The sequence below is a fragment of the Gambusia affinis genome, linkage group LG05, assembly GCF_019740435.1.
Source record: "Gambusia affinis linkage group LG05, SWU_Gaff_1.0, whole genome shotgun sequence".
NCBI classification, from domain to species: Eukaryota; Metazoa; Chordata; class Actinopteri; order Cyprinodontiformes; family Poeciliidae; genus Gambusia; species Gambusia affinis.
The window spans coordinates 4958133-4983003 of NC_057872.1; the positions used below are offsets into that span (position 1 = coordinate 4958133).

The window sequence follows — 24871 nt, forward strand, 5'->3', positions numbered from 1 at the left end:
GCTAAGTCGCTCTGAACTGCAGATAGTTCCTATTAATTAAGCTGGATTGCAAGTTGTTTAATCAATTTCAGGGCGCCAAACGGTGACAATCAACCCGCCTGCGAGCGTGTGGTGCGCGGACGGGCGTGGCGCGCGCGCGGAGGCACGGTCGGAAGCGGACGAGGACCCGAAAGCTGGGCTTTTTTTTTTTTTTGTCTGTTTGCAATGCTACCAGTGGAGCTGCAGTGTAAGGTCTCGCTAATTAACCTCCACGTTGATAATGTGCTTAATTACTTTATATTGTGATTTGCTTCCTTCATGGAGGTTATTCTCCCTTTCAGATTGGGAGAAATAATCTTACATGCCTCAGAGGTGTTGAGTAGAGAATGCGGTGCCCCTGTGAAATGCCGGCACGCGCTGGCATCTGTGGATAGACTTTGTGATTATCACCACATTGACATCAATGGAAAGTGTTTGACACCTGGCCAAGAGAGAGGGCAGCATCAGGCGGCAAGAACTTTGATTAAATGAGAAGAGAGAATAAAAGCAGGCAAGTGTAGTGTAGAAGGAAGGGGGAGGAGGGGGACATCATGTCATTTTGTCTGATCACCACACTGGCCTTGTGTCCTATCAGGCAGAAGACCTCTCATCACCTTTGAATTTCTCTGGGCTCACAAAAAGAACAGGCATGGGTTTGATAAAAAAAAAAAAAAAAAAAAAAAAAAAGAACTATGGCAACACAAAATGGGGTGAAATGAGACTCTGATCCTCTCTGCCTTTTGAAATCTGGCGCAGTCACTGTGCAACACTTTACTTATGAGTGAAAAACTCAGGAACGACTCAAAACAGCAGGCTAGTTGATGGAGTGCAAAATAAAGACAATGCTCAACAAAAAAAATACTAGAATAATAACTCATCTTTAAAGAAATGGACCTCAGTAAAAATATGAATATTTAAAAATTTTCTTTGCACATCTGAAAAGTATTTAGTCAGTAGAACTTAAAAACTTATTTTTTATAATGAGGACTTGGAGCTCCTTTGCTGTCAGCCCACACCTAACAAAGTGGGGCGATGAGACATGCAAAGTTTCATTTTCAACGTCAAAATAACGTGAAACTACGGAGCCCCTCTGGCAACATGGGAGAAAGAATATCTCTTGGACATGATTTATTTATTCCATGTGAATGACAATCACAACCACTCATGGCCACAAGTTTTCTTTTTAAGTAGCTGCCACAAATTAAACAAGACGTTCCCACGAGGAGATGCCGCCGTTTTTAGTTTCTTTTTTCTCCCATGTCAGACGGCTTCCATATCACTGTTTTCTTTAAACTATCATTCGTATCGAACAAAGTTCAGGGAAATATTGAGAATAAAACACAGAAAAAGCAAGTCCTCCATGCTAAGTAGCTAGTAGACGCCAGCTAGTTCATTTGTTTAGCTTCTGTCCAATTTTTTTATTGATAGTTTTAATATTAATAGAATACAATTTCAAGTGGTTTGTTTTTGCCAACAAATGTTTTGCTTTGATGAAACAAAACACTTGATGAATGAAGGTCATTTAGGACTAATGTTTTCAGAATGACACTTCTTTGTTCAAGTTAAAAATTTTACAACATTATGAGTAACTAAATTATTTCATATGGATCGTTTTTAGCGATTCTAAAATGTTGTTATTTGATCTGTTTTATGTGTATGATCCTCAGTGACAAATTCTTATTTAGATATATTAGGTTGATTCATTAAATGTTTAATTATGGTATTATACATACGTTAAGAAACTGATCTAACTAGTCCGTTACCTCCTCAGGTACAGAAAACCATTCCAAAAATACATTTTAACAACTTTGCCAGATCTTTCTCACTACAGGTGTTTTCAGACCTGCCACATGTTGAGATGGTCTCAGTCCGGTTAATTTAGCACATCGATGTTGAGATATGGATTAGCTTTACAGCAAAAAAAAAAAAAAAAAAACAACAGCAAAAAAAAAAAAAAACCATCTTGAAGACTAACATTAAGGCTACCAAAATGTGGGCTAGAAAGAATAACCCTTTACCTAGTTTTCTGAACAAGGAACATTTGTGCTAAAGTAATGCTATCAAACAAAATATTTTCTATAGCCATTTTGCCATTGCAGGATCATGGAAGGACATGAGCCTATCTCTGATGGTCAAGAGGAGATAATCAAACAACTTTAGTGCTATGCAAATGACCATGAGAAACATACTCACAACTGGGAGCTATTCAAACCGTCATGCTCACCTAAGAGGAAACCAGAAAAAAAAAAAACAAATGCCTGGAGAGAACTTGTAGCCCAACAAGCTAGCACCTTGTTGGGCTACAGCGCTAACAAAAACAACACCATCCACCCAAAAACAATCTCAAGGTGTCTCATTTTTGTTTTCAGACTTGATATATGACACAGAACAAAATACTGCATGACTATAATGACTTAATGATTGATGTATGACTGTTGATCATAGACAGCACCGGCTTGTGCTAACTAGCTTGTAAATGGCTAATGCTGCTTTCATTGATCAAAGTTGTTTTGTAAAGTGAACTAAAGTGATGAGCTCACCCCTCTGACATTAAAGCTGAAGTATGGATTATTGGTCTCATATTACTGTCACGACAAGGTAACAGTTTTAACACGTATGTAAAACAACTAAATCAAAGTTGCATGCTGCAGATTTAACATTATAACACCATCTCCTGTGTTAGAGGTTCAGTAAAGTCAGATCAGGTTTTTTGTTTCGTTCTGAATGTCTGCGAAGAACCACGAGACTCCATCTTGTCTCTTCACTTAACTCCACACCGTGGGTCACACGTTCTTTTGTTTTTTTTTAACTCAATGTTTGGTTAAAACTTCCCAACTTCTGTTAAAACAGCAGCTCAGAAATAACCCAGCTGCTTTTTTTTGTATTCATTTAAAAAAGAAACAAAAACAAACAAGATATTAGAAATTATCATAAGACTGAAACTAAAGTAAATCAGCTAAATACACCTTCACTGGGTAATGACATGGGATTGTTGAGATAACAGCACACACCTGCATCTCTCTTTGTGAGCACACGTACTCACCACACATACACGCTCACACACGCACACACACCCACCCACACACACCCACCCACACACACACACACACACACACTCTCCTCCTCCCTATCTGTTTGTTTTGTTTTGGGCCGTGAGGATAACACCTGCCTCTTCCCAGTTAATGGTCTTTTTAATTCCTGGCTCAAACCCATTTAAAGGCAAACCCTTTCACAATTTGCTTAATTTCTGATGTCATTTCCACCCTATAATTACTATTCTCTCCCTCATATTTATCAGGCAGCGTACCTGCAATGAAAATATAAGACCTTGACACCACTTTTGCGAAATCAAAATAGTATTTAATTTGATGTCTCTGGCCGTCAAACAACATTGTTCGAGGGACGTAATTAGGACAAATTTATCTTCTCTCCTTTTTTTTTTTCTTGTATTTTGGGGATATTGCCAAGACATGTGGGACCTTTATGATAAGAAAGGAGGAAGAAAGCGTTTGAACGCTGCTGCCCAGTATCTCATAGTTATTGTGAACGGCTTTCTGTAAAATTAATGGCTTACGGGGGAGATGGCTGGGTGGTAAAACAGGATGCAGATGTAGTTTGCGGGGGCATCCAGGTAAAGGAAGCAGTCGTTTCCTAAACGCAGCGCGGGGCGACACGGACACACAGGAGAGGTAAGAATCCAAATAGGAATTGTTCCCAGCTGTCCTCCTGTGTTATTTTGGCATTTTAACCTTCACCCCTTCTTTTTTTTTTTTCCAACAAGAATGTGGATATTTTTTAACACTTCAATCAATTCCAGCAAAGCTGGCGTGATCCCACATTGAAAAAAAAAACAAAAAACCACAAAAACAGATGATCCAACTTTTACAAAAATGAGTTTGATTGAATTAAGTTTGTCCAACTTAATGTATTTACTTGGATAAACTTAATTTGACTTGTAACAAATTAACTCATTTTTCTATGTACATTAATGGATCTTTTTTTTTTTCTTCCAAAGCTCAGAAATAGAAACAGCAAAATGAGACGTTCCCTAAAATTACCTTGCAACACCCACGCTACGACTATTACCCAGAAATACAAAAATGGATGTTGGCTCTATAAAGTATTAATGCATTTTTTCCCCCTCCCCATAGTGCACTTGTTCACTTTACCACCACTTCAACAGTCCTGCACTGATCTACATGCACATGAGGAGGGATATGTGTGAGACAACTGCTCCCAGCAGAGTGAAAAATTACTCCCGGGAAACAAACAGATTTTTGTGAGGTTGTTCTGCTTCTGTGTACAGCCAGATTTTCTGTACACAACCTGCTATATGTTATGTTGTCAAGACTGATTTTTTTTTCCTCTCTCTCTCTCTCTTTTTTTTTTTTCTGCTGCGAGGGAAAATTAATTGCGAAAGAGGGCTGAGAATTTGTTTTCATATTGGCTCGGTGAAGAACGGGTGCCAGAACGAAGGAGGACAGCTGTGGGGGAAGGCTGGCCGACCCGCTGCCTTCTGCCGCTCCCATGCCTTGCTGCACAGAGTCTGTGACAAAACAAGCCTCCAGGAATACTGGGCAAACACCATGAGCCTCTCACTGGGATCCACACTATTTCCTGACTGCACCACAGCCAAAACGCATCACTCTCCCAATACTGTCTCTTCCTTCCTTTTATCCAAATTAAACACTCGCTTCCATGTTGAGTCGAAGAATATATTGTCAACTTCCTTTATTTTTATTTTGCTAAAAGTGATTTTTTTTTTCTTTTTTTGACTTAAGACATCTTTTGAAAAGAAACGTGGCATTTTTTTTGTTTTGTTTGACAAAATCACTTTAGTCAAAAACAAAACAAAAAACCGAAAAGGTTATTTTTGGAATGTGAGAATATGGAAAAATATTCCTGATGAGAATTAGGAAATTTGAACACGTTGGTGGTGGTGAGGGGGAACCGCAAACAAGCACGTTTTTTTGTTTTTTAAACACGCTTTAAGAACTTGCAACAAGAAATAAGGTCAAGCACGCCGCAAGTGATTCCACCTCTTCTCAATCAGCCGGGCTGTGGAAGCTCAGCACAGCAGAGATGAGTCAGATAGCAGGGGCTCAGGTAGGAACCGTTTTCACACCCGCCACAATTACAGCAGCCATCATTACATTGCTCGCTCGTACTCAAATACAGAAGCCCACACCCGCCTCCCTCGCTTTCTCCCCCGACCCTCCCCAAAAAAAAAAAAAAAAATTATGCGCAGGCTAGGAGGAGAAAGTGGCTCACTTCTGTTTGCTAAATTAATCGCTTCCTAAATGGCTCCAGGCCAGGCAAAGTTAACATTTGCAGTTTCAAAGGTTTTCAGCGCTTGCAATGAGCCATGAAATTACTGCATGCCGTCGAAAATGGCAGCTGATGAAAAGCCCAAGGAGCAGGTCCCACAGGCAGAGACAGCTTGGAAGTGAAATCTTAAACACAAAGTCTCATTTCTGATTTGGATCGCGGTGAAATTCCAAACCCCAAACCCGGAGAAAGGAAGAGAGCTGCTGTCCAAAAAAAAAAAAAAAAAGCGAGTACGAATCGGGCTTGTGACAAGACGTATGACGAACAGCTGTTTGGCCCGGTTTGGCCCGGGGAGACCTGGGAAGTGAAGTGGGAGCAGAGGTTGGGGTTCAGCAGGATGATGATGTCGAGGTGCATCGGTGCAGCCAAAACCGACCGACCCCGATTAGGTTTGATTTAATCACCGGGCCGCGCCGAAGTCTGCAGACATCAATAAAATTAAAGAGGCTGAGGAGGAACAAATCAGCTCAAGCTAACGTGAGCTAACGTGAACTCGGAACAAGTCCAGCGATGGAATGCTGCTCTCCATCCCGAAACAGGAATAAATTACTTCAGAGTGCAGTTTCTGTTCCGCATTTTGCATCCTGAAAGCTTTGCTCGTATTCCAAAGAGAAATAATATTCCAGTGGGATAATTTTAACACAGCATCCTAAGGGAGGAATTAAAAATATGTTGGGTTTTTTTTTTTATTCCAAAAATGAGATTTCAGTACCACAGTATCTCTCATCAGAATAAAACAATTAATTCTGCCAAATTCTTGATGTGTATTTTCCACATCCCTCTGAAGTTTAGTAGAAACACACACTTAAGCGCCCGCTGGGCCTGGAATCTCTAGAGTTTCACTTACCAGGAGTAAAAGGGGTGGAAAAAAAATAAAAAATCTACCCCATACATCATTCTGAAATCACAGAACCTAGCAGACACTTTGGATTGGAAAAAAAAAAGTTGACCTATTTTTAAATGTTGGGAGTGACCAACCAATTTGGAAACCAATGTAAGTTTTTTTTTTTAAGCCAGCATGTGTGACATGAAATTTGATGCTCAGGTTGTTGGTATCTGGGCTGGAAGGTGGTCATTTGATGGTATGTGTGCTTTACCTAAGGTGGTTCCAGTCTGCTTAACTACTACCTTTAATTTTGCCTTGTTTGAGTGTAAGAAAGGCCTCAGTTGCAAAAACATCCACTTGTATATTTATCTTGTTGCGTATGAATTAATCTAAAGACCATGAATGCACCGATTTGAAATTTTGGGTCAATATCGATGTCCAATATTAATACTACTGTCATGGCCGACAACTGATATTTACCAATATCATGTATTTCCCTATGCTTCTGACACAGTGGAACAACAAGATGGAAATAAACATTGATTGTTAATATTAGCTCAGTCTTACTTATTGTACCAATACCAACATTTCAAAAAACGACCAACGTTGTTCGACACAAATGTTGATGCCTGTATATCTTGCTCCCCTAGTAGAGATGCTTAAATCAAGGATGCCACTTTAAGAAATGGAAAAGCCGTTTCTGACAAAGTTTTTGTAAAGACCAAAAAAGATTATTTTATGTATTCTATTGCAGAAAGTTTAAATAATCTATAAGGAGTGAATCTGATCGTGACCTCAATTCTAGGCAGTTTGTCTTGATTAACTCTCCTCACTGAAAGGACTTTTTTTCAGATAACTGAAGACACTAAAAGTTATCAAAATTCATAGCTGCATTTTATAAATTGCATGCGACACATTTATTTCTCATTGTATGGTTCAGAAGATAATTGGTGTTTTCTCATAATGCTGTGTAAGAAATTCTGCCTCAGCTTGCCATATGAAATGTTTACCGTCCTGCTCCTCCTTACTTCCTCCTCTGACTTTTCCTGGGTATTTTTCCACTGTGTATCATTTGAAGGTGTGAAAATGACCTCAGCAAAGTAAATGGACTTTCTGACTGATCACTTTCTTTCATGGATCAAAAAGAAGAGCCGAACCTTCAGTAGCAAAATTATCTTCATCTATGACAATGAATGCTGCAAGGAATACCACTGTGTCATTGGCTGCTATGGGCATAAAAGTGGAGAAACTCATGGTGTGGTCACCATCCTCCTCTGACCTCTGACCTCAACCCTATTGAGAACGTTTGGAGTTTCCACAAGCAGAAGATCTGAATGAAGTTCATATCAAAACAGCTCTGAGAAGTTATTCTGACATTCTGCAGAGAAATTCAAGCAGAAACTTTCCACAAACTCACAAGTTCAATGGATCAAGAATTGTGCTGTGATATCAAAGAAGTTTCTGTTAACATGTAACTTGGTCTGTTAAGATGTTTTTGAATGAAACAGCTTTTGATTTTAGTTCATGTGACCATTTAATGCTGCACATTCAATGAATGACCGTTTGCAGTTTATAATCCATAAAATGTTTAGAAAATCTGCTGTGCATAATAATTTGGAACAGAGCATTTGTAGTTTTTTTATTTTTGAAAAAATTCTGTTCTCATTGGGAGCTTAGTTCAGTAAAGTTTGATTTATACTGTAATAGTTCATGACTTGAAAATTATACTGACCATCATTTGTATTGACCATTTAAGAAAATCAGAGAAAATATCACTTGTATAATAATTTGGAACAAGGTGTAAAATCTCAACCCGTGGGATACTCAGGTTTTGAACCTTACGTATATCATTAGCAATGAGGGTTACATTTACACAAGAGATTGTATCGTTTCCTGTTTGTGTCATGTGACCTGCTTTCCCCGCACATCAACCCCTGGTTTCCAGTTTTGAGAGTTTTTCAGCTGAAACACAAGTCATTACATTCTGCAGTGTTTAAAACTGAAGTGTGTCATATGGAATAAAAACCTTTCCTGAAGGTTTCCACATAACCCATTAAATAGAAGTGGAGTAAAACATGTAATGGCCACCTATTTACGAATTTGTTTGTGGAACGCAACTCCAAATTATTATTGGAAAATGTGCCCGTTCTCAGATTCTTTCGTAGAGCATTAAGAGCATGGGAAGCTCAAATCCAAAGGCACAACGCAACTTGACACGCTATTGGCTGGCGTTTACAAGGCAGCCAGTCCAGGAGCGGCATTCTTTTACATGAACACTGTTTTGCTATTCCCAAAAGAGTGGAAAAAAAGGCGATCATGTGTGTTTTTGTGGATGGAAAATAGCTTCCACTGTGCATATTTACAGATTCCAGGTACCTGCGAGCGGCTGAGGTCGAGAACCTTGGATCCATTGCAGACAACTGTACTTGGTTTGAGTCCATTCCAGTAAAAGAATCAGATCGAGATTGAGAAATCCCAGACTGTCCTGTAAGAACTCAATTTGGAGAAAAGAAAATAGCTGTTGTTGATTTATTTGGTGTAATTATGAAGAAATGTTTGACTATATGAATGGTAATTATTTTAACAATGTATCTGGCTGCATCTTGGTATATGCAAAAAACCCAATCTGCATTAGATGGAAAAAAAAATAAATAAATCCTCATCAGGACTTCGGCACATTAACTCAATGTAAATATATTAAAGCACCACTAGAAAACCTTAAATACTTCCTTGTAAGGTCAAGTAAGAGGAGCGAGAGAAATAGGGTTGGGGGTGTTTATAAACGAGACTTAATTAATTAAAGAATGCATCACATTTTAATGCTGAATTATTATGTGTGGCTATAGCCTCATTAATATGTGGCCCCTGGGGGACTTTACTGCCATTGTTTCACTAGCAACCTGCTGGCTGCAGGTCCTGTGGCTATTTCATGGTGTTTGAGATTGATGGTTGACAAAGCAATTAATCACAGTGTGGACAAATCATCCCCTTTGTGGGAGGGCGACAGGGTGGGGGTTCGTTTGAATTTTTAACACTGATGAGGTGAAGCTGGATTTTATTTACTAGAAAGAGGGTCAAAAGAAAGAATTAATGTCAGTTCTGCAAGCGTCAAAGAGATCTGGGTTTTTATTATGCTTTACTTGCAGGTATTTCCTAAAATAATGTTTACAGCTTTTCATTCGGGCCAAATAACGTTTCCAAGTTTTATCATTTTGCCCTGAGATAAAACAGATTAGATTTAAATTTCTGAAACCTGTTCAGGCCAGAATCTCCGACCTCACAGTATTAGAAAAATATTTCTTCTCTGTAGTATTTAGTTGCTCTTAACCTGGTGAAGTAGCGCCACATAAAGCTATAAGCTCAACATCCTGAAGCTACGTTTTCAGGCTCTTATTTTGAAGCAAAAAGAAAGTAGTTTTTGAAGTGCCTTGTTCTTTTGATCGAGTTAGCTGGCATGTTGATGACCAGCTAACCGTTAGCTGATTACAAAACTTAACTTAGCATTAGCTTTGAGCTATAAATTAAGGCAAATCTGCTTTAACTTCTTCAATCCACTTCCCTCCTTGTATAAACAAATATTCAGAATTTTGTCAGCTTGAAACTACTCTTATTAAAGTCAATCTCTGTTCTAAAACATTTGAAACTTGTTGAGGCTAAAGCCATTTAAAAAAAAATGCTCTCTTTTAGTTGGTTTATTATTATTTAATGCCAAGGTGACATATTTTACATAGTGCCAGAGACAGATACTGTAAAACTCAAACTTTTAGACGCAGTCGCTGAATATAAGCAGTTTGCTTATATGTTTGCTAATGATAGAAAATGAAATCCCCGCTTCTCCGTTCCACGAACAGCGCTTTCCACCAGAGCAGTGATCCTGCAGCGAGAGCATCACAGCATGCGCAAACATGTTAACACGAACCCAACAATGCCACACTGACTGGCCAAAAGGCCTACAACTCCCCGCGCCGCTCGGAAGGCGTTGTTTAAAGCCCGTCCCTGAACCCGGTCGCTCTGAAGCCGCCATTTTCTCTCCTTTCACTCCTAATTACCATAGCCTCTCAAGAAAGTCCTCTGTTGCTCCATCTGTCCCCCCCTCAGCCGCTGACAGAGACGCTCTAATCACCTCGCGTTGCGAGGCTCACATGGGAGACGGCTACACCAGCCACAATACTGCCTCAGATATAGAGCCGCTTACTGGATGCCAATACCTCACAGGGGGTAAGCTATAAACACTGGCCGCAGCCTTGTATGGGATATGTTCAGTGATGTGCACTGAAATGGAGCCATTTTAAGTCACGGGATCTCCCACACAGCCCCGACAAGACCGATGCCAAACGGGGGTTTTGTATGAAGTATATGCAACATATGCCGGCGGTCGCATCAGTAGCTCGCACCAAAATGACACTCATGGGAGGATGGTGGGGGTGAAACTGTGTTTTTGGAGGGGGACGTGGCGGCGTGTGCATTATGGAGCGTTACGTATGCATGCATAACATATCGCAGCGGGAGGGCTTGGAACAGAAAACGTGCCTCCGCATTAGAGGAGATCAGTGATATAGATTGAGTTGAACGGGAAAAAGAGAGAGAGGGGCGGCTTGTAATTGGAAGCTAACTTTATTTCAAGCCCTGTGTGTGTTCGACAGCCATGCCTGCCCACATCCATGCATTATTTAATCTTATTCTGTATGCCCTGCAGCTTGGTATCTCGCCCTCCGTGTATTTGATTCTGTTATATTCACCCAGGTTGACATCTTCTGACTTCTCATTTTTGCTGTACCCTCCTCCCTCCCCTCCATCCTCTTCCTGATGACTTTCATGTGTTCTTTTTGTCCGGCACTGCAAGTTTCCTCCAGAAGTTTCTCCTGAAGCAAAAAAAAGAAAAAAAAAAATGGGGAAAACTTTCTGCCAGAAAAAAGCCTTCTCATCTTGGCAGAGGAGAAGCTGAGTGAACTCTCAGATGATGACAGCCATCGTGAAAGGGCAGATAAGCCCGTGTGGCGCTGCCTCTGATTGTATGTTCATCTCATTCTGATCCGGCCGCGATTCTAAGCCCCTGTCTTCCCAGTCCTCACTCTCCCAACAGTTGATCTTCTGCATGTCATTGAAATCGTCTTATAGCTGATCCAGGAGACAGGGGGAAAGCGGGTGTTTGTCACCCGACTTCAGTTTTGGCAAGGAAGTTCTGCTCTGATGATACTTTTTCTTTTCTTGTTAATGCGACTGCCGGCCAGTTGGACATACTTTTTTTTTTTTGAACGTGAGTTTTTCTGTTCCCTTGTGATGAGGCTTGCCTAGACGAAACATGATGTTACTGATGAAAAAGATACTTTGTGGGATATTTTTGATTGGGTATGTACGATACTGTCCCCGTTTTACCAGTGCGAACCATTGAAACATTACATTGGCATTTACCAAGATGTGGATAATCTCAAACTTGTTGGTGATTTTAGGATTAACTGGCTGAAGATAATCCAAGCTTCTGCCACTTGATTGAAGTTTGCTGGAATCTCTTTTGTAAAAAGTATGTATGTCTTGATTGTCCTGAGGTTTTTTTTTATTTTTGTTGTTATTATTGTACATCCGAATTCCACTGCAAAAGGCACTGAATGTCAAGAAGCCAAAACCAATTGTGATATTCCATAACTAGAAAGAAGCTACTCGTTAGTAGAAAAACATCACTGTGCTTAGAGTTCAGAGGCATTTTTGAGTTACTTAATTATGAAGTGAAGTCAGGAAAGAGACTGACACAAAAGGCTGCGTCAGGTCTTATGCAGAGCTCATCAAAAGTTGAGTTTATGATTGGAAAGTGTTGATATGAATATGAATATATCTCATGTAACTGTTGCAGCCATTTTTAATGGCGTGCCAGCCGTTTCACGTGTGTTTTAATTGCATTTCTCACTCAATAAAAATGTGTGTGTTTTCAACATTTGCAGAATATCAAAAAAAAAAAAACCTTTGCACACGTTTGTAATGGAAACCAAGCGTCTCATCATATCTAAAAGAGGTCTTATGTGTGGCCCCAACGATGAAATCAGGTCTATCGCTCAGTAGTAGTTGAACTATCCCTTTAAGTATGTAAATGTATGAAAATATGAACAGCTGCTTCCTCCAGCAGCAGAACGCGCAGAAAAAGAAAGTAGGCGCAGGGATGAAATCTTAATTAATAAGTTGGCGCTCTGCGGACGCGGCGAGCAGCCGCCGAGATGGGATGAATAAAACAAACTGATGAGATCTAACAAAGGAGGTGTCCGAGGACTGAATTATCTCCACGTGAATTGGAGCAAACACGACTCTCGGAATCGACCCGGCGCTCCCCGAGTTGGTGAAAAGTGATACGGTGTAAAGAAAGCTGAAAGCTTTTTCCACTTCAGAGGGCACTGCTCCTCCACCATGGTTATCAAAGCTTAATATTTGATTTTAGTTGACCATTTTCCATTAAAAACATGATAGCCACTGTAAGAGTGACAGACTCGGGCAGAGGGAGCACGAGCTCACACGCTACCCCCCCCCCCCCCAGGCCTCCTCATGCACACAGGGAGGTACGTACCCTGCTCAGCAGAGTGTGCAGGCCGAACTGTTTCCTTCACTTAACTTGACATTTCCTGCTGCACTGTCTGAGGATGGTCCTGTGTGTGTCACATCCGTAACCCCGACAGTATGCACTGCTGAATGCTGGGCTTCCTAAATGAGATCCCAATGGGAAAACAGAGTGGAGGGGGGGAGAGGAGGGGTAAAGTGGGTGGGGGGCAGAAGGGGTGAGGGGCATTATCTTAACCACTAATGAACAATTGTATAATTTCTATCAAAAGCAGTCATAAGGCCCACGCTTTCTACCGCCGTATCTCCTCTAAATACTGTCACGATAAAGTGACTGTTAAAAGAAGAGCGCGGGGCGGCGGTGTTGGGGGGGGGGGAGGGGCTTTAGAGCTGTCAAGAGGGGCCAGTGTGGTCAGGAGGAGAGCTGGAAAGGAAAGTCTGCCCGCCTTTATCTGCCATTTCCTGCTCCCTGCCTGACTATATTAATAATCTGTAAGAGCAGAGAATCACGCACGGCCGAGAGAGATAAAACACGAGCGACAAAATATCAACTTCCTGCTACAAAACTCAAAGCCATTATTAGAATATCAGGCTCAGGCAGTAATTAATTTCAACTTTAATTACTTCCAGTGTTCCTGTAGATTAGATCACAGGTTTGAGATGGGTTATTAAAACAACTAGGGAAATCTGCGCTGTTAAAAAAAAAGAAAGAAAAAAGTTAATTTCTTCAACCCCATCTCTTAACCTGCTTGTTGAATGATGCAATTACATTTTTTTTTGTGGTGCAGACGAGCGTTGATATCATGTAGGTGAAGGAGACACCCGATCGCTTTGGGTGGGATTCGGAAGGCAGCCGGAATACCGAGCTGTAAACAATGGATGAAGTTATAAACTCTTTGTTTTTAGCTCGACACAGAATGAATCTGTATAAACTTGGGTTTTATTTTGTAGACGTAAACCTGACTGTTCACATTTATCTTGTTGCAAAAACATTTATGTTTGTGTTCTGCAGGTGTAGCTTTACAAAAGGAAGCTAGCCTAATCTGTTTCATGTTCATTTTTGTAAGCTGCCATTAAAATACTAAACTAATAAAAATAAAGCAGCTCTATAACTTTTGGAATAAAGTGGTAATTTAGCAAAAAAGCCAGCTCAGTTTTTCCACAGATAGCCACGGTTATCTGGCTATGATCACAGGTCTGTTTTATAGTGATGATCTATTTTAAATATAATCCTGGTTTATCTAGTTCAAAAAAGCAAAAAATTGTTTTAATTCTGGATTTAATATAAGTTAGCTAAAATTGTTAGCTAAAAAAAGAGAATTTAGTCAATTAGCTCTAAGAGATCTTCTGTCTGTAGATACATGTTCTGCTTTCTGTCCTATTCATTAGCGCACATAAATATGTTTTTGATTCCAGAACATGTATCTACAGACAGAAGATCTCTTAGAGCTAATTGACTAAATTCTCTTTTTTAGCTAACAATTTTAGCTAACTTCTAGGATATATTGCTCTGCTCATAGCTTAGTGCACAGAAATGTGTTGACTCTAGTAAATATATTTACCAACATGATATTACTTGTAGTAATTTGGGTTTGATCAGGTGGTCCCAACCTCTCATGCTTTATAGGAATCAACAGGAATCAGAGCTGCAGTCAAGAGAAGAGGAATGTTTTCACAATAACATGTAACTTCAGAAATACAAACATTTCTAAAAATACGCAATCATGATTTTTATTTTTATTTTTTTGGGAGGGGGGCGAGAAGCAATAGTGAACAGATAGTGATGGAGAAAGAGTGATGAGGAAGCAGCTTAACTCAAGTGTACCTGTCATGATTGGAGGGACGATGGTGAGGATGGACGCAGCTGGACCCAGGCTTGAGGTGCAAAACGATGGTTTTAATGTAGATCACAGATGAGTACAAAGTCCAGGCAGCACAGGTGAGCGATGAGGCAAGGAGCTCACACACTGGTAGCATTAAGAAGGCAGACAGAGGCACACATGACACGACTCACGACTTTAGACTAAAACCTGACAGTGAAACGAAGACACAGGTGACTTTAAATACATACAGGGTAGGAAACAAAGGACAGCTGGGGGGCATCAAGGGGAAGATGCAACAACACAAGAACTAAATAAACACAACACGTGGATAAAAAGTTAGGTGTCGTATATCCTAGAAGTGAGGTCAAAGCTTGTTCTATTGGGTCAACTTTACATCGGTTCAGTAACATGGAATCTCATCCAACTAATCGAAACCAGCCAGTCTTTATACTGTTGCGATCACTATGCACTGAATCTGCTGCAAATGGTAACAAATAATAGTCATTTTATTAACAGTGGAAACAGGGCATAATGGGCACAGCAAATGGTTTATTTAAAATTAATCATCTAGGTGTTTTTTGTTGTTGTTTCTTTTATTAGACAGCCTAATTAGGTTATTATCATCATAAACAGACATTTAGTCCCTTCCCTACATGTCGCACAGGCCATGTCTGGCTTCTCGAATCAAGCCTTCATAACAGCAGCTTTTCAGAGAATGCGCAGCTACCGCTAATCTTCAAAACCTCGGCCTCAAAATAAACAGAGTGACAGAAAGGAGGGATGTCTGAGATGAATCTGCAGCAACGAAACTGGATACCGAAAGGAGAGGACAGTATGTAATGAAGAGAGAGCAGAGGGTGGTGGTGAGTTGGGGTGGAGCATGGAGGGAGCGGGGGGTGTTTAAAATAAGTTCAAGAGCAAAGATAAAGCCCAAGGATGATGGTATCTGCAGGATTGAAGAAAGCCTTTCAGTACCAGAATGGTCCCAATCACTTAATCAGCCTGACTCCACCCAGCAGCGTCCTTGTCTTCCATCATATGCTATTTCCCCAGCGCCAAACAGTCAATTTCACTCCGTGTGTGCGGGCGACATCTGAGTAAAAGGGTTACAGAGAGCACTGATGGCTCTGTCATAGTGGAGGCTGGCCTTGCATTACCAAAGCATAGCACTTCTGACTGTCCGCCTGGCGTGTCTCGCCGAACAGATGACCGATGTGAAACGGGAGGCAGACGAAACGTTTTCTACGCGCTCGTTACGGGGAATTAGTCCCTTTCAGAGCCGAAACAACCGGCATAAAGCCCCGGGTAGCAGTTTAAAGGAGAAGGAGAAAAAGATTTGAACTAGTCTGCTAGTACACATCTGAGAGTTTGAAACATTGGTTAAGCTTACAAAAGTACGACCAGTAGAGAGCGCTGCTCAAACATTAGACTCATCGTGAGCATGGGTTTTATATACACTTATGGACTTGACACTTTTAAACTACTTTTTTGGTCAGACTAGACTTTATTCAGTTCTTCAAGTTCCAAAGTAGTGATTTATACAATCATATTCCATAAACTAGAATATGCACTCCAATTTTAAGCAGGCATTAACCATCAAGCACACATTTCTGTATCAAAAATGTTTTTAGTTTGTTCTCATGTAATATTCTATTCTTAAATATGGTGTTTTGATGAGCTGTAAGCAGAAATTAGTTATAATTAAAGGAAATAAAAGCTTGAAAACATCAGTCTGTGTTTAATCTATAAGTTATCGAAGTAAATCTACACATTTTTAAATGATAAAGACACAATCTTGTATTAATACAGTACAAGATAATTAAAATAAAAAGACTTTATTTTGTAGGCATTAAGCTTCTGGTATAACTTTGTCCACATATTTCACCACTCTGATCAGAAATAAAACTAATTTTAATTCTTTGACTTCCTAGTGTGGCGTTTGCTGTGAAGCATAATCCATAAACTTTCGATAGAAAAGTTTCAAGTCTAACCCTGAAAACTGGAATTCCCTTAAAATAATTCAAAAGTAAAAAAAAGAAAAAAAAGAAAAATCAATTGTTTGTGTTTTTGCTGTCAAAGTGGGTGCTAAATTATTGGAGATTATTCATTTGAATTCAGCAAATTTCAAATAATCCTCCACTTCGAATGCTGACGCATTTGAACACAGTTATTTTCTGCAGAAACGGTCAGAGAACTGCACAGGAGTGCTTCAGAGTCATAAATCTGCCGAGTCTGACCCCGATCCAAGGTTTCATACAACACATCAACGGAACGACCAAGGTATGGCGTAATATACGATCCTGACCTTATCAAGGTGTCGGGCCTACAGTAACTAATGCAGATAAAGCCGCCATATATATATTCTCAATTCTGTGGCAAAGGCATTCCCATAACTTCCCTGTTATTTGTCGTTATTCAACTGTTGTACCATGTGGTGTCATCGTTCTAACAAGCTTATTACAAAAAACAATTGAAGCACAGCTCAAATGTTTTGGTCCCAGCTCGTGTCAGACGCTAGCTAAACTGGTACTCAGTGCGACCCAAAGCTACTCATGCTTCAGAAGAGCACACAGCTGCCATGTTCAAACCTGAGTTTAGCAATTAGAGGCACTTTGGCTGAAATCTTACAAGTTGTGAAACCGTCATTGACGATGACAACTGCTTCTTTTTGACGTGCTTGGAAGCCTAAAGTCCGGTCACGGTACTAGCTTAACGGACAAAATAGTGCCCGTAATACCTCTTATCTTTTTGTTTACTTTGTTTTCAAGAAAAAAAAAAAACACAATATGGGAGTCTTAATGGAAATAATTAACACTTTGTGGACAATCATGTCCAAGCATCTCTTTAAAGTACGATTTATTATTGATGCTCCCCTGATTTGTGCGCGTTAAATGGAAGGAAGGACGGGTTTGGACATAGACTGTGTTCTACGGAGGCAGGACAATGAATGATGCCTTTGGCATAGTAAAGCTTTTATAAACAATATATTTTTTACCCGTTAGTACATTTCCACAGTACTTGGCTTTCTTGGTCCAAACCGTAACAAAATCATTTCAGTGGGACTGAATTGGACGATGCACAAAACAAAACACCAACAAGGCACTGCAGTAACCTCTTTTCATTCAGTTTTCAGGAAGGAGGAGATTGTGATCATATGACACCATGTTCTTAGTAAAATATAAAAAAATTCAGAAAATGGGTCTGCATTAGGGCTGCATTTGTATCACGTCAACACAATGCCTGCGTGTGAGATATTCATATCGCACAGTACTGTTTGGACTGCAGTAATTACTCTGTAATATATTCCAAGTGTTGTGAACTTGCATTTTTCATTATAATTAAATATTGTCACTTTCCTAAATTAATGGCCCAAGTCATCTTCCACCAAAAGTGATTTTGTTATTTTGCCTAAATCACATGCGTCAAACTGGAGGCCCGTGGGCCAAATCTGGTCCGCCACTGCCTTTTCTGTGGCCCTCTAAATTCTACACTAAAACCTAAGTGTGCTTAAATATTATTTTCTCAATCAACTCAATGCAGAGTTTCTGTTTCCTGCCAAACTATATCTACCAGTCTCTCCAGTTTCTTGCGAATTGTCATGAAAATTCATGCAAAAAAAAAAGTAAATAATCAAATCCCCTCACTTTTTTGCACCAATACATGATTGGGAGTTTATTGCAAATTTTTCTCAAAAATCAACAGCTGCCTCAGCCTTGGTTAATGTCAAATTATAGTCCATGATCTATACAGACAGTAATAAAAAGTCGCATTTACCGACATAAATAAGCGCAAATATCGCAGTTATTTCCAAATTAGTACCAGAAACACTTAGATTTTCATTGCAAAAAAACAACCAAACAAACAAACAAAAAAAACAATTGTAAAGTCCTTGAGAGACTGAAAAGATGTTCAATATTATTTAATTTTAAGAATTCATTGACATTTTAAAACAGTTTGCGAACGGGTTTCATCAATACATTCTGTCACAACCGGCCCTTTAAGAGCATTTCATGATCTTGATTTGGCCCAAAACAAAAATGAGTTTGACACACAGTGTTTTGGCAAAAAAAAAAAAAAAAGACTTATGCCATTATTTTTGGAAGGTGACGATAAGCAGCTGGGTGGACAGAGTCTCACGCCTGACACTGATGACATTGACCAAAATGCTAAAGGTCACAGAGTGATAGAACCTCAGATGAGAAGGAGAGGAAAGAACAACATGGGCAGATATGGCAAACGATATCTCCATTGTTTTAGATATTTATATTCAGCCCAGGAATAACTCTCAAATACAGACTAAAAAACTTTGAAACTCCTGTAATTTTTCATACTGCAATGTATATCGCAGGGTAAGAAAAAAAAAAAAAACTACTTCTTTTCCAATATCATGCAGCAGTAAATCCAGATAGTTCTTAAAAAAAAAAAAAGTTAAGTCTGTGAACATTTTGAGGTGCTGCTTGGAAAAGAGCAGCTGCTGGTTGTATGAATGTGTTGTTTTTTTTGTTCTGATAGTCCATCAGAACTGGGCCTTGTGGAATGTCTTCCCTCCTCTGTCTAAACAAAGCCTGAGATAAGCTTTAAGGAGAATCCTTTAGGTGATCCAGCTGCAGGAGGCGTCACGCCATAACGAAGGCTGGACCAACACCGTTTCCTCTGTTATTATTATTTCTGACATTTCTATGCAGAAATAGCAGAAATTGTAATTTTTTGTTTATTTTTTACTATCATCTTTTTTTCTTTTGTCACATTCCTTCCTCGAAGCGCATTTTAATGATTGGTCCGTCTTTGAATTTTCCCAATTACTCCTCTCCGCCTTTCCCACCCTTCCTCACTGTTGGCAGGGAAACGAACCGCTCCTTTTAACTGCGTACAAAACTTCACCTGCCCAATTCCATAAAAAATAAAAACATATTTTTTTAAAAAAGAGAGAGAAAAGCCAATCGTACACTGACATGCATTCCCCCCCCCCCCCATCTTAATTTGCATGATTACATTACATCAAACGAATATTTAGCATTTTGTCCGATCAAGCTGTAAATAATGGAAAAATAAAAATAATGGGGGGAGAGGGGATTTCTGCAAGAACTGCACTTTTCTTTTTAAGGCAAATTGCATTAAACAGTTACACAGCTCTGTACTGTATGTGGCTGTGAAATATTCCAGTGGGAGGGAGAGAGGCAGCGCTGGTGAGACAGGGAGGAAATAATTAGCAGAGAGAAACGATTGCGCTAATGAGAGGAGAATTTGACTAGGATACTTTACTTGACCCCCAGTGTTCCTCGGCTGTCCAAAGGAGAGGGAGGGGGGGAGGGGGCTGATTTATAATTATACTCTGCAATTCACCATGAAATTGTTATTGTGGAATACCATTTTGAAAATGTTATCAAACAATTACTTTAAGTTTTTTTTTTTTTTTTCTTCCTCCCCCCGCCGAAAACTGTTGCACACGTCTCACCTAAAAAAAAAATAAAATAAAATAAAATAAAATTAGATGGCAGTTCGGAGCCTCCCGCCTGTCATCCACTGCTGTTCATGCAGATGAGCTCTTTTCTTTATTTTTCTTCTTCTTCTCCTCCTCCTCTCTCCTTCTCCCTCTTCCCCCAGAGCCTCTGTTCCGACGGGATGCTGTGGCAAATAAAATAACACTCTGATAAAACTGAAATATTTTATGACAGAATGATAATCATTGCAAGCATACGTGCCACTGATACGGGGCCCCGTTTCGGTTGGGGGAGGAGAGAAAATAATCCTTTTTGTGGGCTTTAAAAAAAAAAAAAAAAAAAAGAATCTCAGCTGAATCACATCAGAAGAAGGGAGAGAGAGAAAAAAAAAAACTCAAAAGACAGTTCCAAGATGAGCCAACTCCAGGAGAAAATGACCTCCTCGTTTTGGTGATAAAGTTCTAGCCAAAATATGATATCAGCCTGCGACGTGACTCATTAGAAATGTGTGTACGGCGTGGAGGCAGCCCTCCCTATCTGCCAGTGCCTGGCTTGCCGGCTGATAAGAGGCAAATGCAAATGTCCTGATAAGAACTGAATGCAAATATTTATGATATGATATTCCCTGGGAATTATGTGCGGATAAAACAAAGTGTATTATTTCCCCCGTAATTCTTTCAGGTTTGCCAAATTGTCTTTTTTTCTTTCTTTTTTTTTAACTTTCAGAATTTGCATTTCTTCAAAATTGATTGGGTCTGCGTATTATGTTAAGCTATTTGTTTGCTGAGGATGGTAATTAGTTACTGTAATTACAGCGATGACAGTCGCTAAATTGTTTTTAAGCATTACAGTGTGTCTGTGCCAGAAGATTGCAGTACTTATTTTTAGGATTTAAGCATTTGCTGGAAACCCTCCCACTCTAAGGCCAAAATGGGAATTTTTCTTTTGAACTACAAAGCAGCCATTTTCAGAGCAAAGACTTTTTTTTTTTTTTCTTTTTTTTGAAAATGTCGGCTAATTTGCACTAATTGCTGGTTTGACTGCGTTCCACGGTTTCTTCTCCGATCAGGGGGACTTGTCACTGATAGCATGTCTTGAGGGATCAAAATGCGCTCGAATAGTGGAAATACATGTGTTTGTTAGCTTTTGTAGCCTGGTTTCAAGTCGGACTTTTAATGTTCTCAGTCACCCAAGAAACAAATTGCCGTTGAAGGCGCATTTGTAATTATGGTTCCCAGTGTAGCCTATACTGGCTTTCAAGTTTAGTAAACATTAATTAGCGCAGACACAGACAGTTGGGTGCTTCAGAGGGCGTTTCATGTGCGACTCGGACTGCGAATGTCGAAATCACGCGGATCTGGGCTGAAAAAGCTACGAAAGAAAAAAAAAAACAACAACAAAAAAACGGCAGGGAAAGAAAACGTGCTGCAGAGCGAGGCAACAATTATTACCTATCAAAGTTCAAAAAATACTGAAGGATACCTCAGAGGTCAAACTCTCCTTTGGTGCAATGAACAGATTAATCCATAGGGCTGCACATTCAGATTATTTCCTAGAAGAGTTCAATATGAGCCCCTAACACAATGATTTCAAATCAGTGTGGAGTATTATAAAATATATATATGAAGAGACAACCGTCCAACTACAAAGATGTCCGATTTTGCACAGTTGACATGAATTAAATACTGACTGAAATTTTTAAAAATGCCTTTCTATATGCACTTTCATATCCAACTTTGTTAGTAGAGTCAAATTATTCAATTTTAAGCCTGTCAAAATAAATCAATTAGTCCCCAAATAAATTGAAAACAAATCCAACAGTTTATATTTGAATAAATCTTTGTTTTTCTTCAGTCTGGTGCTTTGGTCTTCATGATGTTTCTGTTTCTACGTTTATTTATTTTGGGTATTTTATTCTAGGTCTTCCAGTTTCAGTGTTAAATCTTCAATAGTACTTAAAGTTTATTGATTGGCGAGAATGTGTTCTTGCATTATTATGCCATTGCCACTATATTCAAAACAATACTATCGCTTATCATAATAACTTCTGGGACAATTTATCGTCCAGCAAAATTTGCTATTGTGTCAGGCCTATTTGTTTTAACTATAAATTTAATTATGATTAACCAACTTCATTGTGTAACAAAACAGGCCATATAAAATAGTCCTTCTACCGGTAGTTCATCTAATTTACTGCCAATGTTTTATTCTGAAATTCTAGATTCAATTACTTACACTTTTAAGGAAGTGTAAGTAAAAAAAAAAAAAAAAAAAGGCACCAGTCTACTTTCTTCTTTTAGACAACTCACTGCAGACAGGCAGCAAAATTATCTTTTACATATTGTAAAATTTGTGTTTTAGCATGAAGTTTCATCAGCCTAATTGATCTAGATTAAGAATTTTAATAAAAGAACAGCACAAACCTGTCAACACTGTAATTGGTAATAGAAAATGCTGGCTGTGAAACACACAGGAGGATGTTGTTATTGCGCGTTACGTTCGTACGCCAGCTAACTTCCTGCCTGCCACTCCAGATGATATCCAGAACAGAGCGATAACCACCAGACACCGCTGCTGGAGTGACACCACAACAGTTGTTTGACATAAAAGTGTCTTATAGCTGCTGTAAACTGTGGCAATCAGAGAACGAGACAAGATAAAACGTTCCAGCATTTAGCAGTCACCACTACTAGTTTGGATTGAGGGAACAAAAGACTATCAAGATAAAAATGAGCTGCTTTTAAAAACGGCACAAGGTTTGTGTTTCAGCCATTGACCTTTTGACGTCACACTCTTCAGAAAGTGGTCCACTCCGCCATGACGGATGTCAAAACAACCCATGTGTGCACGAACAGACAAGTATCCAAACCAAACTTGTCATTTTATCATAAACCTTTTGATGCGGAAAGTTGACAGCCATGGGTAGCACTTATGATAAGACCGTCAGCCCTTGGTGTAATCACTATATGCAGCAAACACCTTTTACAAGTAAGAAGATATATAGTATGTATGAGTACGCTTAGTAAGATGCAATCAAATATTGTGTATCGGAGAAGGTACGCATCAAATCAGTCAACATAGAGAGATTGCCCCACCATCATGTAGCATAGCATGTACAACAAAACTGGCTAGTGTCTAAACTTCTGCACATTTTTAAGTCTACTCCAGTGTAACACCTTTTATGACAGTGGTATAAGTTATGTAACAGGTTTATCAAATCAACAAAGAAGTCAGGATAGAGAAGGTCTGGGTCAGTTTCTAAGCTAGTTACAACCAGCTAGTGATTTTCTAAGCTAGCTATTGTCAGTGGTATTTACAAAAGTAAGCAAGCCACTACTAGGTGTGCTACATCCACAGAAAAATTAACTCAGCTCGAACAAGTAGAAGCTACGGCTATGCTGTCATAAACAACTTGGAAAAACATTTGCAGTTTCTTTATGTAATCCTTCCAACTCTCATTTCCAATGTCCGCCATTCTGCCTCAGTCTGATTAGGTGACGTATCTTAAGCGTCACCTAATAAAACGAAGTGAATATTGGCTGAACCATTCCCTTTTACTTTATTATTACACTATTTTGGTAATCATTTCAGGGATATCAGTGATGCAACAAATTCAGCCATTGAGTTAATTTGTTTGTGTATTAAAAGTGTCCTGAACATTAAAATAAGAGAAAAATCCTTTAAACTTCCACAGTTTTGAAAATAAGAAAACCTGCTTCCATCTCTCTGGGACCAAATGGGCAACAAGCCCAGTTTATTTTTCAAGCACCACGGTGTGAGTGCATAATTGGATTTACTATTAACATAATCGGACATTGTGAATGTTGCCTGGGATATTCCCTCATGAGCTGCACTGCTCCTCTAAACCTTACAGAAGATCCCCTGAGCTGCTCTTTGTCTCTCATTTTAACTAAACTGTTGTAGTAGGCTGCAATCCTGGGTGGAAAGGGAGGGACAAACATTTTTCTGAGAAATGCATCAAAGAGGAATTTCAACAGGAAGAAGTGTGAAAGTCAAATGTTTTTCGACCACGTTTAAAAATTCTGCAGCAAATGCCATTTTCTTCTGTTTTTGAATAGTGACGTTCTTGTGATTTTCTGCCTTGACAATCAGTGGACCACAAGATCCCAAAATGTTCAGAGATTCAGTGACAGCAGTTCTTACTGTGACGAAGGATGGAAACCGCTTATCATAAGCTGCGTCTCCATTGCAAATATGTGCAAATCTTTGTCGATATTCTGTTAAAGTCGAAAAAAAACAACAACCCACAATTCCGCAATTGCTGTGTTTTCATTAAATAATAAATCAAAATAAAATTGCATGTGAATAGTCTTGTAGTCACTAAAAGTCATGGCAGCGACAGACATAAGCAGTTGCATGACATATGTTAAGAATTCATCCGTCTGCGTCTTATTCAGACCTGAGAGCAACAAGCTCCTTACACTTAGGAGCAGCGTTTCGGGGAAGTTGCATTTGGCAACTGTACTGATAAATTATGGATTCAACACGATGGAATAACACGCAACGTTTTATGAACTGTGCACACATTGTCCAAAAAATGCCCAAAAGCCAAACCATCATCTTCCTACTACTTCCTGTCGTCCTCTTTGTCGTTTTTAGCGGTAGTAACATCTGGCTGTCGATCACATGACTCATGTGACGCCTAGAAAGTATTTCCATCGCAATTTTTGCAAAACACACTAATTCTGATTTGGCCGACAAGCCACATCATACTAGCACAAAAACCTTGAGGGTTTTTGTTTTTTTCTCGCAATTTCAATTTGGCTAATGGAAACGCAGATAACCATGCAGGTTTGCTCAGAACGAAACGCACAACTCCACATCAACGTGAGCGAACTCGGCTGTGTCTGTAAAATAGCTCACTCTTGGAAGAA

The 24871-nt window shown here is 39.4% G+C and overlaps 1 protein-coding gene and 1 long non-coding RNA gene across 2 annotated transcripts in view; one reads left to right on the top strand and one right to left on the bottom strand.

Annotated features, from left to right (window-relative positions):
* The window catches only part of zfpm2a (zinc finger protein, FOG family member 2a), a 260239-nt gene that overhangs the window by 185775 nt on the left and 49593 nt on the right, over nucleotides 1-24871 (bottom strand). The gene's annotated exons all lie outside the window — the stretch shown is intronic.
* LOC122831174 overlaps nucleotides 16731-24871 on the top strand; it is a 31532-nt gene continuing 23391 nt past the window's right edge. The window contains exon 1 of the long non-coding RNA XR_006370651.1: nucleotides 16731-16815. This is a non-coding gene — a long non-coding RNA (uncharacterized LOC122831174). The remainder of the gene's footprint in view (nucleotides 16816-24871) is intronic.